We start from the raw sequence: 11,446 nt of genomic DNA, 5'->3' as shown, positions 1-11,446 counted from the left end.
CTCTACATCAGGTGGCCAAAGTATTGGAGTTTCAGCTTCAGCATCAGTCCTTCCAAGGAATATTCAGGACTGATTTCCTTTAGGATTGACTGGTTGGATCTCCTTGCAGTCCAAGGGACTTTCGAGAGTCTTCTCCAACACCACAGTTCAAAAGCATCAATTCTTTGGCACTCAGTTTCTTTATGGTCCAACTCTCACATCCATACCTGACTACTGGAAAAACCATAGCTTTGAATAGACGGGCCTTTGTTGGCAAAGTAATGTCTCTGCTTTTTAATATGCTATCTAGGTTGGTCATAGCTTTTCTTCCAAGGAACAAGCGTCTCTTAATTTCATGGCTGCAGTCACCATCTGCAGTGATTTTGGAGCCCCCCAAAATAAAGTCTCTTACTGGTTCCATTGTTTTCCCATCTATTTGCCATGCAGTGATGGGACCAGATGCCATGATCTTAGTTTTCTGAATGTTGAGTTTTAAGCCTTACTGGTGCCTAAACAGGGTACAGAAATGGTCCAGGCAGACCCTTTGGACAGAGAAGGAATAAGAGGATTAGATGAGACACTACAGAGAGTTAAGCAACCCAAGAGGAGACCTGAGGATTAAGGAACAAAGATAAACTCAGTCTTCCACCCTCAACATGGGTTTTCCCAAGGCTTGAGCAACCTGCTCACTTTTTGTCCACACAGACACACACGGCAAGGCTGGCGTTTATAGAAGCATTTATTTGCATCTGAACTTGTAATTTACCAGCCTCTTAAAACACTTTATAAGCTTCTCTATGAAATTACTCAGGAGGGTTGGCTGTGGTGCACATTTTTGCCTGGTCCAGTGGATACCCAGATGGGATGCCCAAGAGCCACCTGATGGGCTCCCAGGGGTACACTTGTTGTGCAGCCCCTCCTGGGAGAGACAGCAGGGGCAGCAGGCCTCCAGAGCTCGACTGCCCAGCAATGGTGCCTTCGGGCTGCCCACCTTCCCTGCAGGGCCCGGGATGGAGCTGTCTCAGGGTTTCTCAAGCTCAGCACTGTGGACGTCGTAGACTACATGATTCCTAGTGTGGGGGCCTCCTGTGCACCATACGGTGTTAGCGGCATCCCTGGGCAGATGCCAGTAGCAACCCCCCGTCATGACAACCGGAAACTCTCCCGACACTGCCCAATGTCTCCTGATGGAAAAACTGCTCCCAATTGACACCCACTGGACTATTAGGACAGGGACTGAGGCCGTGACCAGACCTCCTGGCAGCCCCTCCTTTGTCTTCTAAGACGACGAGTGCAGGGTCTGGCTGTCACCGTAGGGCCCGTTCAGGCAGGTCCTCAATGCACGCAAAACTCAACTTACCTCGTTTGTGACACAGTATGCTTGTCCAGAAGGCAGCTGCTCCCCTGCCCCAACATAGCGCATCTATGACTGGTATCTCTGTCTGCTGGACATCTGAAGTCAATGTTCTCATGTGCTTTTTTTTAATCCCTCCACTGTGCAATCCATATCTGAAGCTGACTCTAGGTTTTTCTCAGGACAACTGAATGAGCAGGTTTCTGCTGTTCTGGCTGTGTCCCCATCCAGAGGGCCACTGTGGGCCAGAGTCCAGGCAGGTGTCTCCAGGGCAGTGAGGGGTGGCACGGACCTCTCCTGGAGTGGGTAACAAGCTGCCCAGAGAAAGTCTTTTGGAAGCCCTTGGTCCCCTACCTTTCTCCATGGTGTAGTCAGCAAGGACACCTCTCAGAAGGAAGTGTGGAAGGGGTCTCATGAGAGGAACTCCTCTGCTCTCTTTCACCTCAGAAGTCTGGACCATCACGGGATGGATTGAGGCCCCACTGGAAAAAATGTTCTTCCTGTATCAAAGGAGACAACCCGGGACTCACAGGTCTGTTCATCTCCTGAAGACACTTCAGCTCACCCCTTCCCATGGTGGCCCAGCCCGGAGAAAATCCAGCTGCACAGTGTTAAGTACATCAGCGGTGCCCGGGCACCAAGTGTTATTTCAAAATAAGGTTCTATGCTGAGACTATCCTTTCCAACCTGAATCAAAAATACACTGGCTAATTAAATAGAATGAAATAAGCCCATTTGCAGCAGCATGGATGGACCTAGAGATTGTCATACTGAGCGAAGTAAGTCAGACAGAGAAGGAGAAATAACGTATAACACCCCCTGTGAAGGACTGATGCTGAAACTGAAACTCCAATACTTTGGCCACCTCATGCGAAGAGTTGACTCATTGGAAAAGACTCTGATGCTGGGAGGGATTGGGGGCAGGAGGAGAAGGGGACGACAGAGGATGAGATGGCTGGATGGCATCACCGACTCAATGGACATGGGTTTGGGTGAACTCCGGGCGTTGGTGATGGACAGGGAGGCCTCATGTGCTGCAATTCATGGGGTCACAAAGAGTTGGACACGACTGAGCGACTGAACTGAACTCAACTGATATGTGGAATCTAAAAAGAAATGATACAAATGAACTTATTTACAAGACAGAAACAGACTCACAGACTTAGAGAACGAACTTACTGTTGCTGGTCGGGGGAAAGGATAGTTAGGGAGTTTGGGATGGACATGTCCACACTGCTATATTTAAAATGGATAACGGACAAGGACCTACTGTATAGCACATGGAACTCTGCTCAGTGTTATGTGGCAGCCTGGATGGGAGGGGAGTTTATGGGAGAATGGATACAAGTGTATGTATGGCTGAGTCCCTTTGTGTTCACCTGGAACTATCACAACATTATTAATCAGTTTCTAAAAATTTACTGGGCTAAGTGTCAGGGAGCCTGGACTCCAGATTGAGCTCTGCCTCAAACTCTCTGGGCTCCAGAGCCCCAATCTGAACAGGAAGAGCCTGGACAACGTGAACTCAAGACCCTTCCATCTCAGGCAGTGTAGGTGTTGAGGAGTGTTTCCTATGGAGCCAGCCAAGAGTCATCTGGACATGTCTGTGACTCATTCACCAGCCACTGTCCCCTCTCTGTCACTGACCACAGAACAAAGACAAGTTACAGAGGTTCAGCCCGTAACACAATTGGATTTTCTCTTCTTTGCAAGCCTGCATGGACCTCAGTCTCACTTTGCCTCCAGGTCTTCTCTATGCCTGTGAACATAACTGATGCCATCTCGGGCCCTTACAGTTCCTCATGTCCTTCTGCTGACCCTACCCAGGGCTGTAGTGGACACTAAATCACTTCTCTGTGGTCAAGGACTTTGTAGCTAATAGCTACTGTTTAATAATCATTTGAACCAGGTGACCTCAATGATGAAAACCTATTCCCAGCATCCATAAGACGTTACCCATTCATAAATCTTGACTTAGGCATGCCCATTCTGTCTCTGAGCACCTCCCCCCATGCCCTAAGTAAACTATAAAATTGTCCAATAGCCCCTCAGTGGTATGGAATATAGCTGCAGATGCTTCCAGATGGCTGTCAGCCCCATCCCACCCTGTGAGTAAGTTACCCTGTTATAAACTGATCCATTGATTACATGGAGCTGCCTGCCTCGTTTTTTGGTCTCAAAATGCCTTTTCAGTTTGGTAGGAACTTTTCCTTCCTGCCATTCTTCACCACCCCAAAACACCTGCAAACCAGGAGAGCACAACGGCGTGGCTTCCTCCTAGCCTCCCTTCACAGGCAGAGGCAACAACCCACCTCCCAGGATGGTAGCCAGAAGGGCCCATTCAGAGGTGCAATGTCACCAGGACATCTGCCAGGCGTCCCAGCATGTCCAGGCTGAAGTGACATTGCTGGCTAACGAAGCCAACCGAGTCTTGGCTTCACAGAAGAAGGGAGTCAGGCTGAACAGCAGCAGTCCTGGGCCTGGGCTCAGCCAGAGCATGGTTCAAGCTCCTTAATTCCTTTGAGCCTCCATTTTCCTAAAAGGTGAATGAAGCTCATAATGCCATATTCACAGGATTGTGATAACTAAATTGAAACATGCTTGATACACAGGAATTCACTTCACAGATTTTAAGAGATAAAACTCTTCTTATATCCCATGTAGTCTGAGGCTCAGATGAACGCTATTTCCAGGGCACAAACCACTCACTCTGCTTTCATAGAATATTGATCAGAGGCCTAGTCCAGCTGTGCAAGGAAAGACAGCTGCCTAAAGAGGTTAGGGCTGAGGGAATTCCCTTGTGGTCCAATGGTTAGGACTCCATGCTTCACTGCAAGGGGCAGGATTTCAATCCCTGGCGAGGGAACTGCAGATGCCCCACAGTGCATCCAAAAAAAGAAACTAAAGAGAGAGAGAGATTGTGGCTGAGACTGTGTCCAGAGCGACAGGAGCCCTATTCTGTGTCCAGGACTCTCTGGCCTCTGACCTCTACTCTGTGTGCTGTATTTAGTTGCTTGTTGTGTCTGACTCTTTGTGACCCCATGGACTATATGTAGTCCACCAGGCTTCTCTGTCCATGGGGCTTCTCCAGGCAAGAACACTGGAGTGGGTTGCCATGCCCTCCTCCTGGGATCTTACCAACCCAGGGATCGAACCCAGGTCTCCCTCATTGCAGGTAGATTCTTTACCATCTGAGGCACCAGGGAAGCCCAAGAACACTGGAGTGGGTAGCCTGTCCCTTCTCCAGGGGATCTTCCCAACCCAGAGACTCGAACCAAGGTCTCCTGCATTGCAGGCAGATTCTTTACGAGCTGAGCTACCAGGGAACCTCTACTCTAGAAACTCCTAAAAGCCCCCTGACCCACTACTGCAGGCACAATGCCAGCTTGGGGGCTACAGAGCTGACAGGATGCTCCCTGACCACCATGACCCTAGTCTGGGGGGCAAGGGGAAGAGGGAAGATGCTGCTGTGGGAACAGAAAACCCCTCCACTTTCCCCAAGCCCACCTTGGACAGCACCAAGTTCAAAACCAATGGTTGAGTTGTGGCTCCTTTTCTGGTGAGAAGAGATCTCCACCCTCAAATGAGCCTCCATTTGGAAGCTAAGGTTCTCTGTGGGCAGAGACCCAAGAAATCAAGCCTGAGTCTCCTCTACCCAGCTCTGACCTGTCCCTCTGATGGAGAAGGCACCACCTGTCACAGTGTGCCCAAGGACCCCTGCTCCTCTGAGCTGGTGTCAGAAGTGCCAGGGCCCGCAATGCTCCAGCGGCAATATCGGAAGCAGAACAGTGGACCACGTGGACAGCCAGCTCACTGGGCAGCACGGGGGAGTGAGAGCATTCAGAAAGCCCAGTGACTGTCTTTCTTAGAGTGTCCTGGTGGCCTCGGCTTCATCCTCCTGGTTTTCTCCTGCTCCCTATCCCATCTTTGGCATCCAGACACGCAAGTCCTACAAATTTCCCACCATAAGAAGCATCTAAAACAGGCTGACCCGGTCTGTGTGTTCACCTCTTTAGACCCCTACCCAGAACCCACCCAGAAACAGGGACACCCCCACTGATCTCATCCCCCTCAACACAAGTGCTTTTTCCTTGGAACAAAAAATTTGTTCCAGGGACCAAGTACTCAGGATTCCTGGCTCCTCCCTGAAAAGCAGGGTGACTATATATTCTGTGTCAAGTAACTACATCAAAAGCTCCTGCCAAATCTGCCGCCAGCTGATGTTAGATTCTAGTACAGACAGGCAGGGACAGGTCCACAAAGCTGGAGGAAGCATTATGAGAGAGGCGGGGAAAACCTTCAATTATGACATTTTGAGCCACCAATTTAATTTGTCCAAAGAATCAGAGAAAGGTCTTGTCTCTTAGGTTTTGATGGTGGAAGACTCAGGGCAGTTAGCAAGTCTGCTGAGGGTAGGGTGGCTAGATTCAGCAAATAAAAATACATGCAACAGTTAAGACATGCTTATACTAAAACATTATTCATGTGTGTTTACAATTCCAGTTTAACTAGGCGTCCTGCATTTTCTCTGGTAATCCTCCATAAGGAAGCATCACTGGTGGAGAACTTTGACCCAACAAAACACAGCTGTCCCTTCCCTCCTCCCCCTATGACTTGTCACCATGACTGGCTGGTCTCAGGAACAGACATATCCAGCTTCCCCTGGAAAATCATGACTTTCTCTCCTTTGTACCCCAGTCTCAGTGGCTGCCATTTTTGCCTTCACCAGCCTGGTGAGCAGGACTCAGAAGAGGAGAGCTATGGTGGCTTTTCTCCCTCGTGGCCACCTCAGTGACATTCCACCTGATGGCAACTGCCTTCAGCCAGCTGACTCAGACCTTCCTCAGCAAGATTTGGCAAGTCCCTCTCTGCTCAGCCCCTCTCTAAGATCAGTTCCTGCTCCCCCAGCCTGTGCCCCAAACTTGTACATACCCCCTGCTGTCTCCAGGCCTCACCAGACTCAGGGCACACGATCAGTGACTATGGAGGTCATCCCCACCCCCTGGCCACCCCTCTCCAGGGCCCAGAGCCCGTGCTAGGGGCCTCAGGAGAGCAGGCGAGGTGACTCTTGGTTCCTCCCAGATTAGGGCTCTGCCAGGCTCCTGGGCACCCAACATCCCAACATGCTGCTCTGTGAGTGATTCTGAATCCCCACTGGGCCAGGACCCAATCCTGTTACCAGGCCCAGAATCACCCTGGAACAGCCCCAGACACCCTCATCTCATACTCAGGGTCTTCTGCGGACCCTTAAGGCTGCCCCCCAAAACAGAGGGACATTAAGCACCCAAGGGGGTCTCAGGGCTGCAGCTCTGCCCTCAGACTCCCTGCTGCCCAGCTGCCTCCCTAAGGGCTGGAGACTGGACAGGGTCTCATGTTGGAACTCGCATCTCACCCAAAATACAGAAGTACTTTCTCTTGCCCTGGAATATGGTTTTAACAATTGTCTAGGAATCTGCTCCAAATTGCTCTTGCCTTGCTCTCTGAGCCTCCCTGACCCCGATCTTAAGCCATACCTCTCCAGTTCTCTCACACCAAGCTCTGCCTTCCGCCTCCTAGGCTGCTTCCATCTTGCCCAAGGGTCAGCTCTTCCTGCATGGCCGCACTGGCTGACCGCTCCTGTCCAGAAGAGTCCAGAGTCTCTTGCTCAAATCCACTCAGTCCCTAACTCCCCCCACCCAGCTTTTATGGAGAATTCCAGAGCTGTCACTGCTCTCCCTGAAGTCCTTGGAGAATCTGTGGTTTGTGGGAGACACAGGGCCAGACCCAATGGGAGAGATGCTGGTACCGCAGTCTCCTGCGTCCCCTTGATTCAGATACCACTTAACTGGACCACAAAGTGAATTCCTCAAACACCCTGTTTGATTGGATTCCAGCGTCTGCATTTACAGGGGCTGATGTGCAGCCGGCCTCACTCTCTTCCTGCTAACAGCGTGTCTGCAAAACAGACTGTGGGCTCCAGGTAGTAATTAACCAAGCTTTATACTGGGGGTTCTACTTTCAAACTCATCTGAGATCCTCAGATGAAAGAAGCCACAGAGTTATTATGGTTGTTCATAAAAATGGGCCAGAAGAGTGAATATCAGCTCTTTGCCAATTCCCCCGAACCCTCCCCCCACCAACAGGTGCCCACCCACCTGATCCTTCCCAAGCTCTGCAGGAGGATGGAAAAGTCTGATGTGTGCTCAGCTATTTGAGAGCCCCTCCCCCGAGACAAGCTGCTCAGAGTGATGCATCCTGCATACCCTTCTCCACTCCAGCCCTCAACAGCCCTAGGAACACCTTCCAGCAGGCAGCAGGTCCCAGCCATCCCGAGATGCACTGACCCAGGCCAGAAGGAAAGAAGGGACCATTCATTGACATGGGGAAGCTGGGACAGTGCGTCATCACACTCCCACAGCCCTCCCATGACATCTCTTCTCCCACTTTCCTCAAGTGAGACTCCCCTTGCTAGGAAGCCCTGGACACCCTCATCTCATATTCAGGGTCTTCTGTGGAGCCTCAAGGCTACCCTCCCAAACAGAGGGACAACGGGCACCCAAGGGTCTCGGGGCTGCAGCTCTGCCCTCAGCCATGCCCTGCTGGCCAACTGCTCCACGAAGGGTAGAGAATGGATAGGGTCTCATGCTGGGATCAGGCCAAGTGCCCTGACCCTCCACTCTGTGTCCCAGCCAGTGGCCAAAGTGGCATGACCAGCTTTCTGGAGTGAGCCTGCCCCCTACAGGGCCCAGGCAGGATGCACAACCCCATTAGGGAGTGCGAGGTATTAGGGAGGGCAGAAGTGCACTGGTCCCTCCACCCAGGGCAGAGTCTTTGGGAGAGGGAGGCACCTCTCGCTGGGGATGTGACTGTACAGCCTAGAGTCATGCCGCAATTAGCCACCTTTGTGCATCACTGCCATGGGGAGGTGCATCCTTTCTGAGCTCTGAGGCACAGGGATGCCACGGGCACATTCCACGGGACATCTTTGACCCCTAAGTGTTGGGGCTTAGGTGAGAGTTTGGCTTCTGCCCCAGATTCCAGACCTGAGTGCTTGACTTTAACAAAGGGTCAGCCATGGTCTCAGAAAGCATGTTGGAACATGGATCCCAGATACCCTGCTGAGTAGGTCCCTTAACCAGTCTGAGCCTCAGTCTTCAGATGTATAAAATGGGTACAATTGGGCCAACTCGGGTTTTTGTAAAGATGAAACAAAATAAAGGTTAAAAAGGTGCCTTAGACAAATGCTGGACACGTTATTACTTTCTCCTTTATTAGCATCCTCTCTGTTTTGGCATCTTTTGTATTAACTGTGTTCACTCCCAATCACTGACACAGAGGTTAGTCAGGCTCCATGGATAGGGCTGTTCCTCACAGCCACAGCTCTGGGAAGCAGGGTGTGAGCCTGGGGGAGCGATGGGGCAGGTGGGCACCTGGCCAATCCCTGGAAGGGGCAGTATCGACCAAGCAGACCTGATAAAACTGACCTCCCTTGAGTGGTCACCCCATGCAAATGACTGAGGGGATGAAATGAGTCCTGGATACAAAGAGCAGATTGCCCTCCCCTCCCCCAAGCCTCTTCCACATCTCAGTGGTAAAGAATCTGCCTGCCAACGCAGGAAGATGTAAGAGACGCAGGTTCGATCCCTGGGTCAGGAATCCCCTAGAGGAAGGCACAGCAAATCTTTCCACTATTCTTGCCTGGAGAATCCCCATAGACAGAGGAGCCTGGCGGGTTACAGTCCATAGGGTCACACAGACTCAGACACGACTAAAGGGACTTAGCACACTTACACCCCCAAGCCTCTCCCACATCTCAGGCCAGAGCCCTCGGGTGACTATTCCTGTCCAGCTCAGGAAGGCAACACCCCTCCGCCTCCCTTCACGCCCCCTCCATTCAAGCCCCCTCCCCCGACCTGCCTCTCAGCTTCCTCAGGATTTCTGATTGGCCACAGAGTTCCTTGGATGGAGCCCAGCTTCTCAATCTCCTCCCTGGGGTCTGGATGAAAGGGTCAGGCCAGAGCCCCTGCCAGGCCCAGCGTCCAGCTCAGTTCACTGTTTCACATGGACAACTAACCCCACACCCCACCAGACCACCCAGCACTGGCTCAGAAAAGGAAGAGGCTGCCCCCAGACATCCTTGGTCTGGGTCTCGGGGAGAGGGGCTGCTCCAAGCCCAGCAAACCTGGGATATGGACCCCAGGGGCCCCTGCACCAGCGACGGGGCTCAGCTCTGAGCATCTCCTCTGGTCCAAGCCCCTTCCTCATGCCTGCAGGACAGAGTGCTTGCCTACCTCTTTATTTCCCAGAGCCTATCTTCATTCAGCTCTCATTCCTCCATCCAACACATTTACTGAGCTCCTATAACATCCTAGTTAGGAGAAGGAGGAGGATGAAACCATCCCTGCCCTGAAGGGAAGAGGATGACAAAGCTTAATTTATTGACCACTTACTACTTACCGGGACTGTTCTGAGCATTTGAATTTCATAACTTCTGAGGGAGGTGGTACTGAGCAGGGAGGAAAGTGAGCCCACAGGAGTAAGTGGCTTGGCCAGGGTTCCACATGGAGCCGGCGACAGTCAGGACGCCTGCCAGGGGAGCGTGGCTCCAGAGCCTGTGGACGTCACAGCCTGCTCTCCTGAAAGGACCGTGATGGCCATCAGTCCAGGGAGCCTTGGGGATACACCCAGGAGGCTGGTAGTGGTGGGGAAAGAGCGGAGATCTGTGGCAGAAGCTGAACCCTGAACTAAGCTTTGAAGATGGAAATAATTTATTGCTGCGGGCGTCACCTCCTTCTGCCTGTCAGTCTGTGAACTCCCTAAAGACAGAGGCTGCCTTTGTGTGCATCTTTCTCTCTGCTGGATCCAGTATAGCATCTGGTACATGGTGCACTTCATAAACAGCTGCTGATGAAATAAATTAACAAAAAAAAGTAGCCGAGTTTTGGGAGTGGAGGTCATGTCGTCTTCCTCTTTGGTGTCTGAGCTCCTAGGACAGCTCTGGGCGTGTGGAAGAGAACAGAACCACACCTCATTCCACAGTGGGGGTGGGATCTGGGATGAGTGGACGGCCACAGCTTTCCCCTAGCTTAGCGAGCTGGGCGGGTCACCTCTGAGTGACCACTGCGGACTAAACCAACTGCCCGGAGCTCAGACAGGCTCGGGGTGAAGGAGGAGGAAGAAGCTGATGAATGAGAGCAGTGACTATAGGAGGAGAGGACACAGAGGGAGAAAATGAAGAGGGAGCAGAGAACGGGCAGTTGGCAAGAGTGCCGAGCACCCGTACCTTCTGGCCTACAACCTCACGACAAAACTCAGACGGCATCTAAGAGGCATTCCCCCAGTTCATTCACTGGTGTCTCCCTTCAGTAAGCATTGGCCAAGCCCCAGCAGTTGGCTGGACACAGCCCTGCCCCCTCGGCACATGCGGTCAACAGTCAACTCTGGGATCAGGGTGGAGGGGGACGCAGATGTCCAAACACCCGAGTACACCCCACTCTCTCCCTGCACCACAGAGGAGGGGGTGGCCATCTCCGTCGGAATGTTGAATAAAAAACCTGGTCGTGTCATGCTAAGTCACTTCAGTCGTGTCTGACTCTTTGCGACCCTATGGACTGTAGCCCACCAGGCTCCTCTGTCCATGGGATTTCCCACTCCAGTGGGTTGCCATGCTCTTCTCCAGGGGATCTTCCTGACCCAGGGATGGAATCCACGTCTCTTATGTCTCCTACACTGGCAAGGGGGTTCTTTACCGCTAGGGCCACCTGGTCTCCAATAATAAAGAACAGAGGTGGAAGATCAGATTAGACCGAGATCCCTCACTGAACAAGGGCCTGAGAGGCCCAGCCACATGGCTGGGTCACTGAGAGCAGTTTGGAGTGGCAGGACCTCCAGGTGGACAAGGGGGAGGCTAGTGTGGATTTCAAGGTCAGAGAGAGGCCGGAAGAGGCCAGAGCCAGGTGACCTCTTGGCTGGTGAAGAGTCTGGGCTTTCCTCAGTGACCCATGGGCAGCTCTTGCAGCATCTCTAAACCAGGAGGGCTTTTCATTTCCAGCAATCGCCCCAGCTGGTATATGGAGCATGGATGAAGGGGGAGCTCAAACCAGAGGCAGGGAGGCCATAGCAACCTGCCCAGCA

The sequence above is a fragment of the Bos grunniens genome, chromosome 19, assembly GCF_055505025.1.
Source record: "Bos grunniens cultivar Pamir isolate PY7600 chromosome 19, Bosgru_T2T1.0, whole genome shotgun sequence".
Lineage (NCBI taxonomy): Eukaryota > Metazoa > Chordata > Mammalia > Artiodactyla > Bovidae > Bos > Bos grunniens.
The sequence above is the reverse complement of the archived record's forward strand: the minus strand, read 5'-3'. Positions refer to the sequence as shown.